We start from the raw sequence: 26,350 nt of genomic DNA, 5'->3' as shown, positions 1-26,350 counted from the left end.
GATTCATCCTAGGTGGATAACATGTCCATATAAAGGAGCAGGTGTCTGTGGAATGATTTAGAACACCTATGGAACATCTCTGGAAAGTTTTAACTTTCTCTGAAGTAGAGAGCCGTCCACAAAGTAAGCTGGGAATGTGGAAAGAACCCAAGTCTGTCACCAACCTCAGGCTTTCTTTTATTTCTTCTCAGTAAAGAATGGATTTAAAACAAACAAACAGAGAAAACCCGAAGGCCCTATTTGACCAGCTGTCTGACACGTTTTCATGTACAGGCACTTTCAGAAAACCTGGGGAAAATTATGTAGATTACCTACTTGGGTCTTTGACTCCTAGTTGGAAAAAAAATCTCAATCAGTGACCAAAGCTAGCAAGAAACCAAAAGTGAAACTCAAATATGCATGTGGATTTTCTCCCTATGTTCACTCCCTATTCAGAAAGGCAACTGTCTTTAGAAACCCATGCTTTGGAATTTAGAATTCAACCCATTCCCTCTCCCAAAAAGCCCTTAAAATTAATAATAGGCAATGTTTTGACAGTTCACATCTGTACCAGGTGTACGGGTTAATAATGGTGGATTTTTGTAATCAAATAAAACAGGATAATTTCAAGAGAAACATCAAAAATGCTTTATTCAAATAATGTCCATCACTAGCTACACATGTCCCCATCTTTCAGGTAATTTGTGGATGCCGTCCCAATAGAACTTTTCTTGTTTTGAGGAAAACCATTCAAAGACCCAATTTTCCACTCTTCCATACGTTTTGAAGTGCTGCTCAGAAAGTGCATGTGCCATCGATCGGAACAAGTGGTAATCTGAAGGAGCAAGGTCTGGTGAAGATCTTCTAACGTGTCTTTAACTGGTTTTGAAGTGTGTGATGGTGCATTATCATGAAGCAAAATTACTTTGCTGTGTCGTCTGGCCCATTCTGGTCATTTCATGATCAAAGTGTGGTTCAAATTGATTATTTGTTGTCAGTAGTGATTAGTATTAATGGTTTTCACCTTTGGAAGCTCATAATACACCACACCTTCCTGATCCCACCAAACGCAGGGCATTGTCTTCTTTCCGAATCGATTTGGCCTTGCAGTTGATGTTGATGGTTGACCTGGATCAACTCATGATTTTGTGTGTTTGGGATTCTCAAAATAAATCCACTTTTCATCGTCAGTTACAATTCAGTGCAAAAAAGACTCTTTTCTGCCGTTGAAGCAACATTTTACAGATGACTTTTCGGTTTTCCATTTGTCTTTCCTTCCTTTAAAATCATTCCCATTGCTTGTAAATGATCAGAAATTGTTTGCTGAGCAACATTAATCTTTCTTCAAGTTGTTTTTGAGTTTGACATGCATCTTCATCAATAATGCTTGTAATTGTTGGTCTTTAAACTTTTTAGGTTGACCTGGATGTTCTTTGTCTTTCACATCAAAATAATCACTGTTAAAGCATTTAAACCAGCGTTCACAAGTATCTTGAGATGGAGCATGTTCACCATAAGCTTCCCGAAGTATTCAGCATCACTTTTCTTCAAAATAAAGTAATGAATTAAAACTTCCTGCAAATGCTCTTTTTTTTGGCACGTAATTCGGCATTTTTAAGCGTAAAAATATCTATGATGTTAACACCTTCAGAAAATTTGACATATGAAGTTTTGAAGCTTGTTGTCAATACAACAAAATAGCATACATATCAAATCGCATATATATGTGTAACTCCATCTATTGAAAATATCCGCATTATTAATCAGTACACCTGGTAAAAGCATTTAATCTTATCTGAACCTCAGCTACACAGCTGAATCGGACATCCTATAAGAAAAACATATTTTGGATTTCTCTTCACAGTATTTTGGCCCTCTATCTTCTGTCTTTAGAAAGGAATACATGAGAGACATTTTCTTCCAGCCTTAACAATATTCATTGATTTCTTTTAGCTAAAATTTTTTCTTATATACAAGTTTTTTTCTTTTAAAAAAACCCACTTCTCAAAACTCTATTGATGATGAGTATTACTCTGGAGAGGAGCAACTCCCTATCTTGGTAAAAATTAAAATGGAATCTGAAAAACAGAGAGAAATATAGAGCAGGAAAATCTGCAAACCAGTTTTCAATGAATGAATTACCTGCTGATTCTTAGGCAAAGTTAATTGATACTGTGTAAGGATGCATTGTAATCTAGACAGCAAAACAAAACAGAAACCATACATATACAGAGTAATAACAGCGCTTAGACTTCCCAACTAAAGTGAGAATTGGTGGTGAACAGAGGTTTTCAGAAGATTTTTTAAAGTAACATAATAATCTGGAAGGTAAATATACAATGGCTTTTGTAGAAATGTTTTGAAAACAGGACATCCTTCAAATTAGCTAAATTTCAGTGGCATTAATTGGTAGGAAAAATATAATGTAAATTTTCTCAACTAAGAGTATTAAACTTAAGAGGCAGTGACAAGTCACTTTAGCCATGAATAGAGTTTGGTTAGAAAGCTTATCCACTCAAGAGGAAGGAACCTTGTTAACTTCAGGAGGTTTTTGTTTGTGTGAAGAAAGACAAGATGACACAGTGAGCCTTTCCTCATTTAACTTGTTTATTCTTTAAATGTTTCTGGTAATCACAGAACTCTTTCCCATTTTTGAGTGGCATTTTGAATCACTTAAGAAGAAAACTCTTGTGCTCAGCGAGGCAACTTAAAAATCCCAGGCTAACTCCTATTGGTCAATAAACTGAGCAATCTACTAGTATGTAAAATGAACACACGTCACATTATGACTACTACCTCTGTGGCTGCTACTCTAACCTCCACATTGTGAAAAGGTTACTTTCCCTCCAATATTAATGAAAACTACACAACCACTATGTAGGCATTTTTACAGTATCTGAATTTTCCTATGATTGACTAATTCTTTCTACCCATTCTCTCTACACTTCTAAAGTAAAAATAATTTTTAAGAAAATAACTACTTCACCAACATGGTCCAAAATAAAATATGGCTAATTTTTTTTTAAAGTTAGCTAATCAACAAATAGTTTGGGCCAATTATTAAAAAAAATACTTCCTTTACAAATTACTTTCATAGACCCAATTATTACTTTTTTAACTGAATTAACTAAACTGGAGGGTTAAAATGCATAGAAACTCAGACTCTCATAGCAATAAAAGTTGTTGAACCATCACTGGAAAAATTATCTCTTTTTTCCTAATGGAAGTCTTCTGATGTTGCTGGTATAAAGTTCTTACTGTATATAAAAGATTTTGCCTCGTTTTCTTATACAAAATGACAGTAAAGAAATACCTTCAGGCTGAATCACACTTTTCTACTTCAGCTAACAAAAAAAAAACCCAACTTCCTTTTCATTCTTACTTTGATATTCTCATTTAAATAACTAGCTATATGTGTTATACTTGTTTTGACTCTTTTCCTCAAGAAACAACCTCAATAACAATTCATTTTCTTGGATGGCTATAAGTGTCAATGTTGTGTTTTATTTGTTCCAGAAGACATTGATTCAGCATTACTTTTAGAGTTTCTTAACTTTGAATCCATGGATTGCTAGAAAACCTATAAGTTTATGAAATTATAGGCAGAATTTCATAAGTATATATCCATGGTGGAAAGCAAACCATTCTTTTCTGCTACCCAGCATCCAAGGATACTCATTCAGTTACCAGTACCCCATTTCCCTCTGGTATTTAACCCTTAGTTCATGGAAAATTACAAAGCAGACTCTATCCCCTGCTCCAATAGAGGTACATTTGGATGAGTCTATGATCAAATCAAAGCAAATTAGTATAGAGAGAATTTTGATAGGGCCTCTGAAAAAGACACTCTCTCTTTTCCCTGTTTGATCTGAAGAAGCTGAGCGTATGCTGCAGTTGAAGCAATGCTACTGCCACCATCTTGCTCCCAAATGGAGCCAGAGACTGAAGCTGTATTAGTGGAAGCTGAGAGATGGAGAGAAATTGAGTCCTAATTACATTATTTTAACCCAGAAGTTAGCTCTTTGCCTTGACTTTCCATATTTTCATAAACAAGTAACACACACACACACACACACACACACACACACACACACACATTCATTGCATGTTACTCCACAACATTTGCATAGCTGACTCCTTCAGCTTAACTGTCAATGGCTTTCTCTGACCTTTCCTATCTTATATAAAAAAAGCATAGTATGCAAATTGTCCCCTCGACCAGGAGTTCCACCAGGGAGAGGGGCCAGCCGGGGGAAGGGAGGGAGGCCCAAGCCCCCGGTGGTGGTGGTGGTGGTGGTGGTGGTGGTGGTGGTGGTGGTGGTAGGCACCTGGGGGAAGGGAGGGAGTACCAAGCCGGCAGCCGCTGGGGACCCTACCAGTGCACGAATTTTGTGCACTGGGCATCAGGTCTATTATAAGTCCCCCTTTCTTTACACTTTACTTATGTCCATTCTAGTCCATCCAGCCTGTCTTTAATCTCATTACATATTGTCAAAATCTTATGCCACATGCTATGTCTAAATTTGGTACACAAAAATGTGGTCACTTTCCCAGGCCATTTCAGTCAAAGTTTACACAATGCAGGATTATTTTCCAGTAGAGGAAGAGAGGGAGGGGGCATGTGAAGGAGGGGAACAAATATTAAAAACTGAAGATTCAAAGAGAAAGCTATCAAGGGTAAAACAAATGGAGACTTTGATTAGATACAAGAACATATTTTATGGTTAAGCAAATATCTTTATCACGAATTAGGGGAAAAAATTTTTTTATACATTTTGATCTTGATTCCAAACAGACTTAGTTGACATAATTATGAAGCCCCTAATGCAGGGGTTTAGGAGCACTTGCCACTTTCCTTGAACCAGCTCTATAAATGACAAGAGTGAGTATTTCGATTAAATGAATCGATTAATAAACACCTTTGGAATATCCATCATAAAGGCTGATTTATGTTCCATTGCCAGCAGTAATTCAAGGAAATGCCATGCTATTCAAAAAATATTACATGTTGTTCTCAGCACTTTGCCAATATTATTGCACCATGTAAGTTTGACAATATCTATATTACTTTACCATACTAACTATGCATAAAAGCCGATAGATATTAAACCACTTTAAGTTTACATGGGCATCAGCACATGAACCACTTAAATTTATAACTCTGATGAATGGCCTTTCATTTGTAAATTTATAGCGTATCCATAATTTCTTTAGGGAACCAGGAGGTTCATTCAAAAATTGCCACAACATTTATCTATGCAAGGATGATGGATATGGTTTATACAATTAAATGCTTTGAGAAATTAAAATCATATTGCCAAGGAAAAGGACATGCACTTTCCTGGTTTGCTCACATTTTAAAAATGATCAGAACTCTACTCTCAGCAGTTATAATAGTTTATCTAGATAGCATATTAATATACTTATTAACTATGTCCAAATATAATGTTAGGGCTACATAGCATCAGTATGAACTATTGGACATCAAGATCACTTAAATTTATTTTTTTATTTTCTAATGTTATTCCTCTATATTAAGCTATAAAAAAATATAAAGTATCTTTAAGATATAATTTTTATTATTTACATTTACTACATTTACAGTATTTAAATCTTCAGGACTACTCCCAGAAAACCGCATGGTTTGTTGCAAGCATAAACTATAAGTTAAATAAAATTACTCAAATAAAATACATATTTGCCAACAATCAAACTAAACAAAGAGTCTTATTTATCCCAATACAGACTTTACTCAACTGGAGAAGTCAATGAAGTAAGAGAAGATAAAGATAACAATTGTCACTAAAGTAACCAATAACAATCAGAATAGTCACTGTGATAAGTGTGAAGAAGAAATGCACATTGTTGCTATGTGTGATGTGCTCTGGTGTTTTCCTCCCTTCACTTGTGGACATTCACCAGTGTAAATGGGAAATACACACAAATCCCAGGGCTTTGTGTGTGTATGTGTTTTTCTAGAGTAGTCTTACTTTTTAAAAATCTATCTTATTATTACAGAATCTCCAAAAGTGGAAAATGGGTTTAATGATTTGATTTGGTTATATGCACAACAATCTCCAAATTATCAACTCTTTAGCATTAGCTCATCCAGTCAAAAAATTTGTGCCAAAGCTTTCAAAATCTGTAGACAAAATACTTATAGAATATCGAGCTCTCTGTTCTGCGTAAAACAAATGTAATATTAAAAATAACAAAATACAGCTTACATACCCTAGTAGATCGCTAGCTCCTTGCGGGCAGGAACATATTTCTCATCATCTTGGGGTCACCAGAGGCCAGCACAGCACCTGGGACAGAACACACACCCGATAAATATGTTTGGATTGGTTAAATGATTCAGTGCTGATTGGATTCTATTTGGAAGGTATGAAATTCAATGAAATAACCATCCTACACATCAACACTCTTCCTCTATATCCTACACTATTAAAGTAGCAGTGCACATTCTTATACATTTGAATGACAACTTTACTGGGAAGACTCAATTCTCAAAAATAATTGCTCCTAAGTGCTTATTACATTATATATTCTTATTGTCTTAGTTTCAGTGGAAGGAATAAAATGTTTGAGATCATGAACTTTGGAATTAGGCTGACAGGTCCAAATCCTCCTTCCACCATTTACTACTTAAAAGGTCACTTAATCTCTCTCAATCTCATCTTGTCTTTAAAATAACGATAATTATAGTATCTTTCTAATAATGTTCCAAGGAGTATAGGAAGCAGGGCTCAGCACACAGCCTGACACACAGCATACCCTCAATAAATGATAACTACAATTTGTCCTCATTCGTCTTTCCCTCCCTCCTTGTCTGTGTAGAGAAGAGTTAACCTCAACCAAGCAGAGGTCTTGCTATTGCCTTCAACTACTGGGAGAAGATCGCTGGGCCCTCAAAATGCCATTCCCGATAGGAGTGTCTTTGCCTGAAAGCTTTGGCCAGGGGAGAGTTGAACAATATGATTGATGATGGGGGCTTGGGGCTTTGGGCTGTGCACATCAATTTTGCCTCCAGAAGCATCTGGAGACTAAGGGTATCAGCCCAACACTGACATCGAGGCTGGAGAATAAAGGTCAGCCACGTGGGCCATATATGATCAAGTCCCATTAAACATTCTGGACACCAAAGGCTCACTCGAGCTTCCTGGGTTGGCAACGCTCCATGCATCTAGTCCCATCTCAGCGCTGGTAACGTAACAGGTCCAGACTCCATGGGGAGAGGACAATGAAAGCTCTGTTGTTGATTCCTGGAGCTTCAGACTCAGTCTTACACACTTCTCTTGGCTGATTTTAATCTGTATCCTTCCCCTGTAATAAACTTTAACTATGAGTATAACAGCTTTCGCTGAATTTTGTGAATACTTCAAGCAAACTGTCAAACCCGAGGATGGTTTTGGAAACCCCTCAAACTTGCAATTAGTGTGAGAAGTGAGGGTGGTCTTGTATGGAGGACTGGCTCCCTCGAACTTTGTAGTTAAGTAACTGTGAAGTTGGTGAAAATTCTCATACCTTCCTTCTTTAAATCTAAATATCTTACTTTATCAAGTGAACTTTAACAAAGCTTCCATGTTAAAAAAAAATCACTTTGAAGTGATGATGTTTGCATATAGATTGTATGCTGTCACTTTATTTTTCCTTACACAAACAATGAAAGCTCCTCTCCCCTAATAGATATAGATATGTTTTGTTTTGGCAATGTGAATGGTAGTACTACTTATAAGTAAAGGAGTTTCATACATGTAATATTTTTAAAGATAAGTAATAGAAGATCTGTCAAGATCAGATGTTAGAAAATTAACCTCATTAAAAGATATATATTTTCAAACAAAATATTGATTAATTCATATACAGGAGTTTTTCACCCCCTTCATCCAAAAGTAGTAGGTTCCTATGAAACCTTTTGTAAGCTGAAATGGTGTAATGCTAACTAAAAGAACACTAAAGATCTTTGCTTTTATAAACTGTTATTGTACTAATGTAGGTCTTTTGTAAAAGCAAAGTGACATAAGGGGAACTTTTGAAAAGCGAGGCTACCTGAGCTTCTTTTGATTCTCCTAACAGTTTGGTAGGTAAAATTTTAAGATGTCCCTCAAAATCCCCCTATTGATAAACATGTTCTGCATAATTCCAAGAATTGTGACTATGATGGATTTTACTCCCATGGTTAGGATATATTACATAATATAGTTAACTTTAAAACAGGGAGAGCCCCAGTTGGCATGGCTCAGTGGTTGAGCATCAACCTATGAACCAGGAGGTCATAGTTTGATTTCCTATCAGGGCATATGCCCAGGTTGTGGGCTTGATTCCCAAGTGGGGTTTGCAGGATTATACATTTGAATGACAACTTTTTTTTTTGAGGCAGCTGATCAATGATTTCTCTCATCATTGATGTTTGTATCTCCCTCTCCCTTCCTCTCTAAAATTAATTTTTAAAAAACCCATATAATTAAAAAAAACACACATAAAAAATCAGGGAGATTATCTGGGTGAATCTAATGCAATCACATGTACTCTTAAATCTTGGTTTAGAGACCAAAGACAGAGGCATGTGGAGATTTCAGGCATTAGAAGTATTTGACACACCATTGCTGGCTTCACGAGAAAGCAGATCACATGGAGTACAGCCAGCCTCAAGGAACTACAGGTACCCCTAGGTGACAACCAGCAAGGAAAGAAAACCTCAGTCTTACAAAGAGCTGAATGCCACCCACAAGAATAAATTTGGAAGTGGGTTTTTCCCCAGAGCCTAGACAATAAATCAGCCTGGACAACCATGATTTCAATCTTGTGATTCCCTGAGCAAAGAACCCAGCCAAGCTATGCTGGTCATGCATGAACTCTGAGCAAATATTGGGCATTGCGTAAAGCCACTAAGTTTTTGATAATTTTATGCACACTGACAGAAAACTTATATATACAGAAACTGAGGATTCTGCATGTATTTTATTGACTTCTTTTGTGTCTTTCACTCTAAAAACAAGTTATCACTTATGTGCTAAGTTTCATTAACCAAACAGACTCCAGATTACCAATGCCAATACTGAAAATGCATGGACCCAGTCTGAATGAGAAACAATAGTACAAGAAAGGTACTATGCCATATGCCATAGGTACTATCCTCAACATTTGTATCCTCCCAAAATAGATATGTTGAAACCTAATGCTGACTGGGATGGTATTAGGAGGTGGGGCCTGTGACAGGTGCTTCCTTCATGAGGTAGAGCCCTTATGAATGAGATTAATGCTTTTGTAAAAGAGACCCCAAAGAGCCCGCTAGCTCCTTCCACTATGTGAGGTCACAGCAGAAAGACAGCCATCTAGAAAGCAGGCTCTCCCAGTCACTGAATGTGCTGGTGCCTTGAATGTAAGTTTCCTAGCCTCTAGAACTGCAAGAAGTAACTTCTGTTTTTTATAAACCATCCACTTTATGGTATTTTGTTATAGCAACCCATGCATACTAAGACAAACATGTATGTATTGTAAATGCAATAGATCATACCCAACTCTCTGTCTCCTGTGTGGAAGGTGTTAAGAAGGGAACCCTTAAATATGCTGTAAGTTATCTCTGAGTTTTTGTGGGCTTTTTAAGGGGTGGATGTAGGCAGGGGTTGTGCCTTCTTGAAGCATATGTGGGAAACTACCATGCATTCAATGTATGAGGACAGACAATCTCTTATTATCTGGAGGAAGACAGGGGGTCACTTAAAAGGAATCTCTCTCAGGTGTCTTCATAGAAGATTCTACCACAATTGCTCCCTTTCTCACTCTCTTTTTTTCAACTACTACAAAGCTGCGATATTAATTTTAAAAAAACACAAATCTTATCATGTTGTATTCCTGCACAAAATGACCAATTCTGATGACCTATAAGACAAAATCATTCATTCACTGACGCAATAAATATTTAAGTGTGTACAATATGCTAACTTCTGAGCTAGGCGATAAGGATACAGTGGTAATTATGAGAGACAAGGTGCTGCTCTTCACTAAAAATTTATCTTTGAAAAATATACTTCCCATTTGCTTTAATTATCTTTAATCCCTAACTAGGGTTTCACTCCTCTTGGAATCCCCCTTTGGCCCTCCAAGCAAAATGAGACGCCCTTTCGCTGTGCTATCATAAAATACTGTACCTGGTTGTATACCAAAATGTATCACATTGTATTAAAATGGCATGGGATTGCATGTCTGCATCCTCCATAAGTGGACTATATGGGGAAAAAATTCAAGAAGTGTGTGTACCCCCAAATTTCTAGAGTCAATAAGAGATTATGAATGAGTAGGTCCTCTGGGAGAAGCTGAACTGGACCTAATGCCCCCTGTAGAGTGGGATATACAGGATATACACATAATAAGGGGGAGTTTTCCATGTTAAGAGTAGGAGCTAGGCTAAGAGGTAAGGAATGAGAACCCATGAAATACCTGTGCTACCTCACACATCTTAGGGATACTGTGATGATAATTCCTCCTCACCTTCACACCATCTAATGCAACTATAAGTCCTGGATGTGTGGCCAAGAGTAGACACTCCAGTATGCAAACTGGAGGTCAGCTACTATCCAGAACAAAGGGGCATTTATCAGCTTACTTAGTAAAACAACAATTTTGAATAGATTATGAAAGTGAAAAATAGTTTAAAGATTTCCAAAACATTCCCCATGAAAAAGCAAAAGCAAAATGTGGATCCTAAATAGATGGCACCAGTATGGGGACTCTAGGTACCTAGGGAGGAAAGGGAGAGAAGTCTAGGGCAAAGAGAGAGGCAGAGCAAAGAGGCAAGGCCAGGCTTTCTCCATATCTTGGTATTTAACCAATAAGGAGATGATGCAAGATTATACCAGCCGAATAAAAGGAATCTATGGGTTGGGACTCCTCTTTCATGGACACTAGATGTTGGGAAGAAAATGAGAGAGCTCTCAGGCCTCTCAAGGAATCCCTCTTGTAAGTCTTAATCCATCTAACCTGGTGAGAGAATGGAAAAAAACAAAACAAAAGAACAAAACTCTGATAGGTCACCTCAACTAAATGGTAATGCAGAAAGTACCTTAACCTTTCTAATACATGAACGCAGGCCCAAAAAAGTTGTGGTATGCCAATCACAACAGGCGAATTGGCAGCATGAGGAGCAAAAGGAGACAAATGTTAAATGAGACTGAGGTTATCAATAGTAATCATACCATAATCAAACATGTTGATATTTTATAGTAGTAATTGTAATTAGCCACTAAGATAAGTGCTTTACATATCATATCTGGCTTAATTCTTAGAAAAATTTTACAGGATAGAACTTCTATTGCACCCATTTTACAGATGAGAAAACTGGCCCAAGAGATTAAAAACTGTGCTTCAGGTCACACTGGCAGAAAAGTCTTTAGCTAACTATGATACTCCTATTAATTGCAACAAAAAGAATTCAATGAAGACACTGTGAAAAGTGCAAAACAAAAGAAATTCTAGAGACACTGTATGTTAGAAATGTTGGACAGAACCATTTTTGAAACTAAAGTTAAATGAGAATACAGTAAGAAGTCATTGCTCAAAAGTTTATCTCCAAGAGGTAGTAGTATACAGATGCAAGGAAAGTTGGCACTGGGAAGGACAAGATCATTTCTCCATTTCATTCTCCAGGTGAGGAAAATTAGTTTAGTGGGGAAATGGCAGGACAGTGCCTGGAACGGAGGTCTCCTTTTGCAGACAAGCACACTTTCTAGTGTTTGTCTAATCCTATCTAATAAAAGAGTAATATGCAAATTAACCATCACTCCGCTACACACACCAGCCATGCCCACCAGCCAATCAGGAGTTAGTATGCAAATTAACCCAACCAAGATGGCTATGGCCACAGAGAGAGCAGGAGAAAGGCTTGGGTTTCCCTGGCGATGAAAGAAGCCAAGCTTTCCTCATACCCTGGCTGGCCCAGGCCTCCGCTTAAGGCTACAAAGTTTCAATTATAGAAGACATATAAATCCCAATAGAAATGGTGGCAGCCATGGAGCTGGAGAGAGCAGGAGGCTAGGGTTGCCCCCGGCGATGGAGGAAGCCAAGCTTCTGCAGCCCTGGCCTGCTTTGACCTCCGCTTAAGGCTACAAAGTTTCAATTATAGAAGATAAATAAGTCCCAACAGAAATGGCTGCTACCACAGAGCGAGCAGAAGGCTTGGCTCCGCTCCAGGCTACAAAGTTTCAATTGTAGAAGATAAGTAAATCCCAGATACCAGGGCCTCTGCTTGGGTTGCCAGGGGGCGTGGCCAGCCTGCAAACCACCACAGGCCCTTCTCCCAGGCTGCCCCATGCCCCAAGGGAACCCCCACCCTGATCCAGGACACCCTTCAGAGCAAACCAGCTGGCCCCAACTCATGCACCAGACCTCTATCCTATCTAATAAAAGAGTAATATGCAGATTGACCATCACTCCAACACATATGATGGCTGCCCCCATGTGGCCAAAGATCCTGCCCCCATGTGGACACAAGATGGCCACCACAAGATGGCCAGCAGGGGAGGGCAGTTGGGAGGGACCAGGCCTGCAAGGGAGGGCAGTTGTGGGCTATCGAGCCTGCAGGGGAGGGCAGTTAGGAGTGACCAGGCCAGCAGAGGAGGGAAGTTGGGGCAAACAGGCTGGCAGGAGAGCAGTTAGACATCAATCAGGCTGGCAGGGGAGTGGTTAGGAGGTGATCAGGCTGGCAGGCAGAAGCAGTTAGGGACAATCAGGAAGGCAGGCAGGCGAGCAGTTGGGAGCCAGCAGTCCTGGATTGTGAGAGGGGTCCCAGATTGGAGAGGGTGCAGGCTGGGCTGAGGGACACCCCCCCGTGCACGAATTTTGTGCACCGGGCCTCTAGTCTATATATATAAAGCCCAGTGACCAGAACAGCAGAAAGACCAGAACGACCAGAACAACCGGTGGCTATGATGTGCACTACGGCAGCCAACCAGCCTGAACTGGGCCCCTATGAACACCCCCTGGTCCCCGGCCAGCCTGGATCCCGATTGGCCCCAACACCCCAAACAGGGGCAGGGCAGGCCAGCCAACCACCCACAGCCCCTCCCCGCCCCACCGGCCCAGCCCAATGTGCCCCCATCAGGGCTGGACCGCCAGACCCCACTTTAGTCTTTGATAAAAGCAACAGTGGTTGTTGTGAAGCCAGTCTGCTCAGTTTGAATTCCTGTTCTCACTCTCTAGCTGCGTGATCGTATGCCTCAGTTTCCGCATCTGTAAAGTGTGAGTAATGATGCCTACTGCATACAGTTGTTGTGGGAATTAAAATAATTAGCACATATAAAACGTGTAGAACCACTCCTGGTAAAAGTACTTAATAAGTGCTGGCCTTTACTATTACTGCGAGAGTACTGTTGAAGAATAAGGAGGCCAAAATATCAAGAGCCACACAGCAGTACACAGAAAGAGCATAAATGGCATGTTAATACCATTTGAGATAGTCCAGACTTTCCATCTAAAATCATATTCCTTACTCTCCTAAGCACACCATATAGTCAACAGAGAGTAAATTTTTGTCAGCACTAGGGAGATCGAAGATGCTCACAGAAGTAATGAACAGCAAAGTTTTAGGCAGGAGTCCTGGCTAACTTCCAGGCTTAGCTTTATCATTAGGCACTGAATTTTGAAAGCCAGAGTATGTCTCTAAGTCTCAGTTTCCTTCTTGAACTTTCCTACCTCAGGATACTTCAGGAGGATTCTCAAACTTCATTAATAGCTGAGGTCAAAGAGAAGGTTTCATATATTAATTTTAATTCTAACCAAGTGAACAATGTATACCCTTTAATTACCAAATCTTTTGTTTTCTTGTTTTGCATCAGACTTCCTGCCACTATTAATTTAGGCATAATTATAGGAAAACATGTATAATTTGCAATTCAAACAGCCTTTAATCTTTAAAAAAATTTCAAAGGGTGGAAGAAATGGGGACCCAGTCCCCCAGCTCTGTCCCTTCCATAGCCCACCACTTGCTCAAGGGATCTTAATGCTCCAGGAGGAGTGCTGTATAGCTTTAAAATGACTTCATTCCCATATTTACATATTTTTAATAGGGCTATGATGAATCTCCTTCCGCTTGACTCCTATTTTGAGCTGTGATATTTTAATCTCCATTCTTGCTGCAACTTAGCAGATGAATGTGCAGTGTGACAGAGCTCAGAGGAAATAGTATAAATAAAGCAAAGTGGAGCTATGACATCTCACATTTTATAGCTTTTTTATTGTAGCCGAAGCATAAACAGAGCACAGCTGTGTTATACTTACCGCTGTGAGCACTCCCTCAATCCTCACCCCCTATTGCTTTTAAAAAGACAGTGCTCCTATTCAGAAAGCGTTGGCTGTGGGCAGCATGACCCCACCGGGCAGCCTCTACCCCAGACCTCCACATTTGACATGTTTCTCGCCTCTCAGATGTAGATTTGTTGTGTTCCATATCATTCCTCTTACTGAAACCAATATGCCAACTGCAGCCCATTCTGTACTGCAGCAACAGCACGCTGCTCTGACCGATGGGAAGATGGCTCCACCACCAGCACTATCTTTTCACTCCTCCTTTTTTGTTAATCCTCACTTGACGATATTTTCCACTGATTTTTTTTTTAGAACTAGTGAAAGGGAGGGCAAGAGACAGAGAGAGAGAAACATTGATGTGAGAGAGAGACATGGATCATTGCCTCCCGCACACGCCCCGAGGAGGGCCAGAATCCAGCCTGCAATTGAGGTATGCGTCCTTGACCAGAATCCAACCAGCGACCCTTCAGTACCCAGGTCGATGCTCTATCCACTGAGCCAAACCAGCAGGGCTGTATCTCTTTTCACACCTTCTTAACACACACACACTGTACCCAAGTAGTTTACAAATGCTTTCTTAACAGGGGAGATGCAACTAGCTGGAAGTATTCGAAACGGTGCACTCTCCTAATGAAAAGCCCTGTTAGAATGAAGTAGTTGTATTTCTCACTTTCACATGAACTCTTAGTCACATTTGGGTGAAAGTTGGAAATGCCAAGAGAGCCAAACAGAGTGAGAGTCACTAGAGCTGTGTTGAGATGTGCAAATAATTCTACATGCTAACATAGTCCTCAAGTCTTAGAATTTTCCCGGCTGCTTACATGTTTCATGAAGTCCGAAAAAGACAGACAGAGTAAGACAAATAGCAAGCACCTTCTAGACTCTGACAAAAGTGAGGTCACATACACAGGACTTATTAGTCCAGGACAAGCACCAGGTCTAAGAGGAGCCAATCGAGTCCTTCTTGGGATGTTGTATTAAGTCGAATGGAAAAAGCAGCTCAGTAAGAAATTCCAGTGTTGTCATCAATGGTGTCACTTCCTCCCACAGGGAGATATGTCTCTACTGCAGCAAGAAAGAGTTAAGTTGACATCCAAAGTGACATGGAGACAAGAGAAAGGGATCAAGCCCTGAGAGAGAATGGCTCCCTGGTTCCAACTGCTCCTGAGGTCCATCTGCATTCCTGCCTCCCCCAGTTTGGTTAGTTGCATTTGCAGTACTCCTGTACCCACCAAATTCCAAATTGTTTTTCTTACACTGCCTCAAATTGGATACTCTGTTACCGGAAAAAGAATCCAAACTATAACACCTTCCAGAAAAAGGTTCTTTTTTTCAGTTGAGTTAGGATTTATTCTTCATTTTTCAAATGCCATCACACTATTTATGGGGAGGAAGGAAAACCCTCTGCACTTGGAGAGGAAGGTGTAATGAGAATTCAAAAGACACATCCATCCAAGTGAAAAGAATGGAGGGGCCTAGTAGCCTCTACACCAGTGATGTGAAGTGAAAGACGGGAAGATTGATTTGCATCATCATTACCATGGAAGGAGAAAAGCACAAGAACACAATAACTGTGAGAACCACCTCCACTGACATACGTTATTGTTTCAAAACAAGAGGCCCCGCTGGGCTAACACAGGGGCGAAGTTGGTATCCCAAGCTTCTCGGCTATCTACAGGCCCACAGTTGCTCTTCTGCCAAGCTCATTGCTTACCAAGCTGCCAGCTCAGCCCAGGGATCTGATTAGCAATTTGCACTTTTGTGAGAGGATTAGCAGAATTCCTTTGTTTTGATGTCGGATTATCAAACTGCATCTTTAAAGAGGTGTGACCTCATCCAGATTCATAAGCCAGGTCCCTTGAGAATGACTTGAATTTTGCTCCACTTGTGAAACATATAATTTCATAAAAGAGTTACTGTCAAAACATGGTACTCAATTCTTGATGTGTGCGAAGAAGCACATTTATAATGTAAATAACCTCAGTCAGAAGTTTTGTGATATTTTAAAATAACCCATCTGATGGGAAAACAAGGATTTTTCAACCCATTTGATTCCAGCACCAGTAAAATAGCATGAATCCAGCTCATAGAACCCAGAGATAAACCCCATTCCCAAACTGAGACGCACGGTACTTGTACTTTGAAAGGCACGTGTTTTCAGTTATCCGATGCTTTCAATATATGTTTTAAATGGAAAGTAGAATGCATAAGAGAGTAAACTAGAAAACCAAATAATTTGATGACTAATGTCAAAGTGATATCAAATTGTTTACACTGCACGGTTTATATGTCCAGGTTTACCCAAATATAAAGATGAATAAGGATAATATAATAAGAGTTTTGTATTTCTGTCTGTTCAGTAAAGAAAAGTCCCTGAAATTTCCATCATAGTTTGTAACAAGTAAAACTTTCTGGGATGGGGCGTGGCATCTAGAGGGCAGTATGCAACAGATAGAGAAAATTAGTCTTCACCTAGCACTAACATAATTTTTACTTGTGCTGCCAATCACCAATAGAACCCATAAGAGCAATCAGCCTGTGGAAGGCATGCATTACTGGTGTGAGAACCGATTTGAGGAAGTACTTAGATGGCCACTCTAGCTACAAATAGTAAAACGCCAGTCTGGCCACAACAAATGCCCAAAAGACAGACACTGCTAGTGATCAAGTGACGACTTTATTCATTGACAAACTAAAAAATCAAAACAAACAAGCAACCAAGACATCCCGTTGCATAAAGAGGAAACAAGTATGTTTAAACATGTATTCTTATTTTTAATATTAATATAGTTTGTTACCCCAAAGTTGAAAGATTTGGGGATATTTCTTTAAATTGTGTAGCTTTCAATTACTAGGAGAGTTTATAAGATAGTGTATAAAGTGTAGGGTATGTTTGTCTGTGAGCACAGTATATAAACACATGACATTTACAGTAATGCTTCTTACTGGGTGGTTATGTGAATTAATGGATTCACCTGCAAAATATTTTTCTAAATACTCAAGTCTTGTACCCCAACTTATAGCCAGTAGATGGGATGAGATCATATGTTTCTGAAAAATCCAAGTTGGGTATTATAAGAATATCTTTTTAAATTGCCCTCTCCTCTATTTGAAAATAGCCCCTCTATACAGGTTATTTGCTAGTCTTATCTAACTAAAAGTTGAAAAATAAATTCAAAAGACTTGTAGTTAATTAATAGGGATGTATAGGTGTTATCAGAGCAGACAAATGCTTGAGGGAGAGTAATGATGACAAAATAATTTAGTAAGATTTGACTTTAACCCCCAAAGCTCCCTACATGGAATTCAAGAAGAAAACAACATGCATTATTTAAGCCTTAACTAGCCATACATACAGAACACCAGCCAAAATCAACTTTGAATTATTCATTTAGTCAACATATATTTATTGAATGTCTCCACTTGCCAGGAACTATCTTGGGCTATAGAGATGGAGCAGTCAACAAACCCAACAAGCTCCTTGCCCTCGTGCAGCTAATATTCTTCTCAGGAAGACAAAACATAAACATGGTAAGTTAATAGCAATATACTATGTTAGGAAAGTGCCAGGGAAAAAAATTAAAGCAAGGGAATTAGACAGTGTTTGTGGGAGGGCTAGATGCGATTTTAAGTAGAGTAGAAGGTAATGCCTCACTGAGAAAGTACCATTTGAGTCAAGAGCTGAAGAAAGTGTTGGAATGACTCATGCAGAGTCTGAGTGAGAGCACTATAGGCAGAGGGAGCCTTGCAGGAGTGCAGAGGCCCTCAGAGGGGCAGGGCCCAGCACGTTAGAGAAAGAGCTACAGGCCCCTATGCTTAATGCAGAGTGAGGGGGAGGGAGGTAGAAAGTGAAGTCAGAGAGGGCAGGGTGGGAGCTGACTGCTCCTTGAAGGTCACAGTAAGAATTCCTCCAAGGAAGGCAGCCAATGGAAGGTCCAGAAAAGAGAAAGCTGTAATCTGACTAGACTGATTTACATGTTCAAGGCTCATCCTGGCTCCTGTGAAAGCAGACTGACGGGGAACAAAGGTAGGAGACCAGATAGGAGCCTACGTCACAAGCAGAAATGATAGTGGCTTAGACCAGATTGGAAAGAGTGGAGATACAGAAAGGTGGTTGGATCCTGGAACTATTAAAGTGGCACTGACAGAGTTTTGCTGGGTATAAATGAAAGCAAGGAGTCCAGGAAGAAAGGTGTGGGGTCTGAGCAATGGGAAGAATGGATTTTCCTTTAAGAGCTGGGGAAGACTTGCAGAGGGGCAGGTGTGAGGGGCACATATGCATCAAGTGGAGCTGCCAAATAGCCATTTAGGTATGTGTGTATCGAGTTCAGGAGAGTGGTTACAATGTAAGAGAAATTTATGGTCTCAAACAAAATTTTCTCTAGTTCTTACCACTAAAAGTGATTGTCTTCAAATGAGTCTTTATTTAAAAGACATGACAGCATTGGCAGTGTCTTCAATGATGGTGTTTTAAAAGGTACAGAAATCTTTATATGGCCATTTGGTTTTAATAGAGACAATTCCTTAAAGCTCATCATATACTGATAAATCATAGGCAGCAAAATTCATACTGTCAACACATGAAATGCATGCTAAAGTAATAGCCTAGGTTTTGTGGTCTGCCTTGATCTATAACCAGAGTCAAGACAATCCAGAAAGCAAATATGAAGCACCGCCCCGCATATGCTTGTCTCACACTTTTCTAGGAATGGCAAGAAAACTTCCACTCATGCTTCTGAGAGTCTGTTGATGAGATTTCATACTGTGCACATTTTAAGTTTCATGTTTTATCTTTAAGATTTATGTGGAATTTAAAAAATAGATTTAAAAGATTAAATGTTTTCATGTTTTCACTAAATTACCTGACAGTCCTCAAAATCATTACATAAAATTGACTTTGTAATTGTAGACTACTTATAATCATCATCACCTTCATCATACCTATTTTCATTAAGCCCTAGTATGTGCCAGATGTTTTGTACATACCAAGCCCTGTGTATTATTTTATATGTATATATGTATTAAATCAATTAATTCTAATATTAAACTTGTATTATTCATAAATATGTCTTACACTATAGCTCAATATCTCATGAAAAACAGTTGTGAACAGAGAAATTTCTTCTCCTTATTGTGAAACTAAAAAAAAAAAAATCCCCAAAACCCAGGAAAGAATAAAGTAATATACATAAATATATGAAATTGAAGCAATTGAAAAAGTTGCCCTCCTAGGTACTTGTCACATAACTTGGAAATTTGTATCTGAACAATAATCCTATACCAAATATCCTACACCCAATCAAATGTCCTATTGAGTGAAATGTCATCCATTACAATGAATTGACAATAATTTACTTGAGTTGCAAATTGGTAAAAATTAAAATGGTACTTGTAGAAATAAAAGTAATCTAAAACCATTGGTTTTTAGTAAATAGTAAAATTTACTGTGCAAAATAATGGAGAAAAACATCAATGTAATTCGTAAAAACACAAGAAATACACAGTCAAGTATTTATGTGATATAGCTGGATGTCCAGAAATAAATTAAAATAAATAGAAAAGTATACTGCCATAGTCTTGGGTATTTCTTCCAAATCCTACATCCATTTAAGTTGGCAGGGCGTATCAATGGTTTATTTGGATATTGTCCACAGTTGTAAATGAGCATCTTTGTTTCTGTATTTTGGCAGTGGACCATGTAAATGATTATACTGCTATATATTTAATGTAGTAGATATAAAACATGGCACAAAGTAAAAGTATCAATTTTAGAAAACCATGAAAGGCAGGCAACAAATAACTTCTCTAAAGTCATCAACGTAAGTAGCCTGGAAACGGTGTGGTGGCTGAATACAACTTCTTCATTAATATGATCACTTAAATAACCTTCCACTCTCTTCTCATATATTCACCCCATCATGTAGATACTGACTTTGCAAAGGAGTGAGGAGTTGCATAAAGCATGCCTCATGGGTGTAGCACAGTGGCAGATGTGGGTCCCATGGGAGATCTATCACTCCCCTTATAAATCCAGAAGGAGTCCTGCAGGGGAAAAGACCCTCATGCTTCTTTGACATCTTACATGCATCACGGTAGCCAACTATAATTTTCTTACAGAGAATATTAAAGTGCCATCTTATCACTGTTATTTTAAACTAAAAAGGAAAGTAGGCCTAATATACATAATCAGTGAAATTGTCAAGTAGGCACATTTTATTTCTCCAAATCTTACATTTTCTTTGATGACAAGCTTCTCTATTTTTCCTCTGCCATTTCTCTCCCCAGACTGTCCCTGACCACATTAGAGTCCAATTTATTTGTTCAGTGAAGTTGAACTCAAGGTGCACACCCCATACTTATATTATTCACTTTGATTTCTCACTCTCATCAAAACATACCTACTCTATGTTCTCTTAGCCAAAGGCCATACCTTGAACTTCCAAGATCACAGCTGGCCAAATGATAATACAGTTGGTGCCAATATGCCAGTGGTTAAAGGCAGAGACTTGGAGTTACAAGGGAACTTTCACAGGTAATTAATCCAGTCCTTCATTTATAACTGGAATCCTCTCGGTAGTTTCCCTATGATCATCTCAGATTCGGTACAACTCTATTTCCAGAGATCAAATTTGGCTTCACCTTGAGGCAATACAACCAATTTTAATTTTCCTTACTGGTCTCAGATCTGAATATACATGGAATCAGTTGTGTTTTCACACCCAGGTGCAAACCACCTCTCACCCCTCTGTGTGCCCCCAGGAAGAGGATTTCTGTGAAGCACACTGAGACTCTCCAGCTCCCAAGCTTCTGATTGGGTCTTAAATAGGAGGCATCAGCAGGAAATCAGAGAGAAGAGTGAGGTCAAGATACATATTTTTGCAGCCTCCTCCTTGCAGGTGAGTATCAGAGTCTGGTGATGTCTCTCCAGGCAAGTAGAACTCTCCATTTAGCCCTCCTCCCCCTACCCCGTCGCCCTCCCCCCCCCCCCATGGTTCCTTCAGGACTAGGCATGGTGACAAGTCCCTATAATTCTTATCCCCAGAGTTCTGTACCAATCCGTGTTGGTTCTTTCTAATAAAAACTTTATTGAAATATAATTTATATATCATAAAATTCACCCACGTAAAGTGTACAATTAATTGTTTTTTGATATATTCATAAAGTTGTACAATCATCACTACAATCAATTTTGGAACATTTTCATCACTGTAAAAAGAAGCCCCATCCCATTAGCAGTCACTCCCCATTTACCCCCTACCTTTCAGCACTAGGCTGCCACTAATCTACTTTCTATCTTTATAGATTTACTGGAGGCCCGGTGCACAAACTCGTGCATGGGTGGGGGTCCCTTGGCCTGGCTGGTGATTTGGCAGATCAGAGTTGTCTCGCCCAGTCCCAATCGGGGTGATGGGGGCTGGCCAGGCCAGGAAGGGACTGCGGAAGAGCTCCAGGGAGTGTCCGGCCGTCTCACCCAGTCCCAGTCTGTGGGACCCAAGCAGCAAGCTAACCTACGGGTCAGAGTGTCTGCCTCCTGGTGGTCAGTGCATGTCATAGCGACTGGTCGAGCAGTTGACTGAATGGTCAACTGATTGGTTGGACACTTAGCATATTCTGCTTTTATTATATAGGATTTATCTGCACATTTCATATACATGGAATCACATAATATGTGATCTCTTGTGTTTGGCTTTTGTCACTGAATAATTTTTCCAGGCTGACCTATGTTATTAGCATATATCAATACTTCATTTCTTTTCATTGCCAAATTATATTCCATCGTGTGGATATACCACATTTTATTTATCCACTCATCAATTGATGGATATTTGGATTGTTTCTACTATTTGGTTATTATGGATAATTCTGCTCTGAATACTATGTACAAGTTTTTGTGTGGACATACATTTTCATTTCTCTTGAATGAAGCCAAAAATGGAATTGCTGGTCATATGGTAACTCGTGGTTTAACCTTTTTGAGGAACAGCCAGACTCTTTTCCAAACAACTTCCCATTTTGCATTCCCATTAGCAATATACGAGGGTTCTAATTTTTCCATATCCTCAACAACACTTATCTTTTTTATTGTAGCCATCCTACTGAGTGTGAAGTGATATCTTATGTGGTCTTGGTATTTTTAATCCTGTTAATATACTTATAATTTTACCCTGCAATAAACTCTCCTCATATCATTTCATTTAAGTCCATCATATGTTTCTTGCCAGATCCAGACTGACTCAAAAGCCAATTCTCTTTCATATTTTTGAAGATTGTTTTGAAATTATCCCCACATTTTGCTTTTCAGGCTAAACAATTCTTTATATGAACTATTTGTTTCTACATTACTTACTCCCCTAATTAACTAGCTTTAAACACTAAGTTGTCAATGTCCTTCAAATTACTTTACCTATAAGTGACTGGGGAAACCATTACTGGTAAGCTGACCAGTGTATATTTTACCAGGTGGTTATGTCATTGGTTCTGGACACTATATTTCTTCAACTAATGAATTAAAGGTGACTACCTCTTGTTCCAGCAGCTCAAACAGCAGCTATGTCCTACTGTTGGCTTACATTAAATATAAAATCAACCATAATATCTTGACAATGGGGTATCAATTAAGATATCTCCTATCTATATTTCACTGATTGATTTAAAAATCACATATAGAATTGCTTTAACACTATTAAATTTCACCTTGTTAGGTTTTGGCCAACATTGAATCTATTACTGACTTATTGAGCACCAAATGAGATAAAATGGGTTAACGTGCCAAATGTATCCTTTGCCAGAAAAGGTCAGTATTAGTTTCCTCACTTTCATTCTACCTTCATCAAAATTCTTAATAAAAACAATCAAGAGGAAAAGCCAAGGAACAGAATGGATGGCACCTGACTACAGACATCTCTTCAGGTTAATAACCCTATACTAATCTATCCCCTTTAGATATGGTTCTTCAACTATTAGATTATATCACCATATGGCACACCAAATCAATTTCTGTCCTAATTTCTCAGAACTTTATGATGTGAAACTATATTGTATAAATGATAAAATCTGATAATAGGGTAGCTCTATTAAAAAGAAGTTAATCTTGCATGATTGGATCTCAGAGAACTCATACTGGCTTCTTCTGTGAATATTGTTTTCCTTTTAAGTGTTCAGAAATGATCTATATAATAGTAGAATCTGGAATTTTATTAAAATCCTTAAAACACAGCATTTAAATATAAAAATATAAACTTTTCTCCTATTTTAAATTCAGGTTAACAATTACTCATCTTGAGTCTTCTAGCATTTCATTTCTTCTGTATTCCATTTCAATTTTATCAACGAATCTTCAAAAACAATGTCTAGTTAGTAACCACCTTACCCTATCTTATATCCTTCCCCAATATGTACAAGTTAATGATGGGCACTCTGACCATTCAATACTTAAAGTCAAAACATCTAAATGTCACCCTTGATTTTGCTTTCCATATCTGTCCACATCCAAACCATCAGTTAGAGCTATTTATAATATATGCAATTTTGACTATTTCTTGCCATTTTACTATTACCACTATAGTACAAGCCAGAATCATTCCTTACTGAATTACTGTAATGGTTTCCCCACTGATATCCCTGCTTCCACTTTTGTCCCTCTACAGTCTACTCTCCACACAGTAGCCATGGTAAGCTTTTTAAAATGTGCATCAGATCAAGTCACTCCTCCAAAAACAACCAGCCTCCCAGCACTCTTAGAATAAAATCCAGTGACCTGACCCTGCCTTCCTCTCCAATTCCATCTCCCTAATGCTCTCCCCTCTCTCTCCCCCACCACCTGCTTTAACTACACTGGCTTTCTTGCTTTTCCTGGAATTTAACACACTCAATGTCTCTTCTGGATCTTTGCCTTTACCATTTTATCTCCCTAAAGTGTCCCCATAGATTTTCACATGACTTGTCATCATTCATGTCTTAGGGGTCATCTCCTCAGAGAACTTTCCCTGGCCTCTTTATCTAAAATAGTACTTCCAACTCTACCCCTTACTCTACTTCATTTCCTTCATTTGATTTATCACTCTCTTGAAATGTGGTATATTTATTTTCTTATCTGTCTTCACCCCTAAAATCCAGGCACTTTCAGAGCAGGGGCTTTTTCTGTCTTATTCACCAATATATTTCCCGCATCTACAGTAATAAATAACACAAAGTGGATGCTCAAAAATAATGTTTAAGTGAGTTGAATATGAACCCCAAAGGAATAAATCTGATAATATAAATTCTGATCTTGGTGGCGACAGGGAGAAACACAGAGGGCTGAGGGCAACTGTGGCAAGTCTTCCAGTCACACCGTGCTTTAGAACCCCTACCGGAGAGCACGGTCTTCATTCACTAACTACATCAATCAACAGACCAACAGGTCCAGTCTGAATGCCCTGATATCAAAAACAGCAGTATACGAGAGCCTTCAATCTCAAGTGTGAGGCATGGGAATTTTTACTATCTCAACCACCACTCTCCCAATTATAATAAATGAATAAAGTAGGTTGACGCTAAGGAAAAATAAAGCGAAATTAGAATCTGGCAAAAAGCAAACCTAGTGCCTGGGGCAGCCTGGGGCTGATGGATGATGACAGCTAGCAGACAAATCCTGTTCCCCATTCTAAATTCTGTCTACTAAACAAATTAGCAAGCTCATCAATATCTGCACGGCATTTACCTTCTGCAGCAACAGCTGCTGCAAAATCAGGATGCTGAATTTTTGGGTTGTGGTCTTGCAGATGGGACACAATGACAGGCCAATCAGGGTGGGAGATAACAAAATGACAGCCAATATTATAGGGAAGGGTTGCAAGGGCTTGAAGGATAAGCAGCGTAAGGGTCTCCTCTCCTGAATCTACCACTCACCCTTACTTCTCCCCCAATAACGAGATGTTTGAGTGATGGGATGTGAAAAGTTAATTCTTGTGCACATAATTAGCTATGTAAAACTTAAAATAAAACATTAACTTATTATCCAGAAACTTGTGAGAAGTAGAATCTTATATTATGCTTTAAAGCATGGTCCTTTTCATGAAAACTAGTACTCTGTTTGGAAATTATATTTTAAAATGGCAAAATTCTTCTATTTGTTAAATGATATGACACAATATGATCTTCTATTTTAGTATGAAATAAATTTTGTCCTTCAAAGAATAGGGGAAGACCAAATACAAAATATACAATACAACAAATACATATCTCCCTAAAAGTTTAAAATGAAAATAGCAAAGGAGGACATAAAGGGTTTTATGATTACTTTTATAGGGAATGGTCCGTATGAGCCTACATGAAGACAAGAATGGCAAATAGTCTTAAAACATCTTATATTTGGAGAAACATAAAACTATGAGTGGCTTAATTAATGATACACGTAGTATTTCAGAACTGAGAACCTGATCACTATTCATTAATTAGGAGAAAAGTAACTGAAAGAAAATGGGAGACACAATAGACTACCTGAGTCTATTTCAGGCATTTTCTCATCAGAGCCCTGAAATTCTGCGCAGTGGGTTCTTCCACTTACACCAAGAGAAATCCTGCACCTCTCTCTCTGGCTAATCATGCCCCTTCACACTAAGAGGCAAATAAACAGTAGAGGCATCCCAAGAGAAGGCAAGCCTCTGCTCACCTGACATATCAAAAGAGAAGGTCATCAAGAATCTTATTGTAGCTGAGTGAAGCCAAGACACAAGACAGAGACGTGTGGGGCACAGATCAGCTTCCCATGTGCCTTCAGCACATTCTACTGTTTCAATAATCTGTGCAGAGGCTGCCCCCAACACTAATTGGCAGGGTCCCTATTCCACTGGCTTTGCCAGTCCAGGCTGACATTTGTTGACTGTCCAGATCAAGTTGAAGAGCTGGCTACTACTGGGGATAGATGGCAAGGTCCTTGTCATTTGAAGAGGTCTCACAGAGCAGGTGTGGTTATTCCCCCCCTCCTCTGCTCTCAAGCATTTGGTACCTGTCTTCTTAAGGCATTCACCAAGTTGTTCAATTAATCCTTGTACAACTGCTTATATCCCCATTATATTATGAGAAA

General features: G+C 38.9%; 1 protein-coding gene across 1 annotated transcript in view; it reads right to left on the bottom strand.

The window, feature by feature from the left end:
• The window catches only part of SOX5 (SRY-box transcription factor 5), a 971,057-nt gene that overhangs the window by 783,555 nt on the left and 161,152 nt on the right, over positions 1-26,350 (bottom strand). Inside the window, exon 3 of the mRNA XM_054719220.1 lies at positions 6,211-6,287. The gene's annotated coding sequence lies outside the window, so the exon portion shown is untranslated. The remainder of the gene's footprint in view (positions 1-6,210; positions 6,288-26,350) is intronic.

This window comes from Eptesicus fuscus, chromosome 7 (assembly GCF_027574615.1).
Source record: "Eptesicus fuscus isolate TK198812 chromosome 7, DD_ASM_mEF_20220401, whole genome shotgun sequence".
In the NCBI taxonomy this organism is placed as follows: domain Eukaryota; kingdom Metazoa; phylum Chordata; class Mammalia; order Chiroptera; family Vespertilionidae; genus Eptesicus; species Eptesicus fuscus.
Note: the sequence above shows the minus strand (reverse complement) of the source record. Positions and strands in the feature narration are given on the sequence as shown.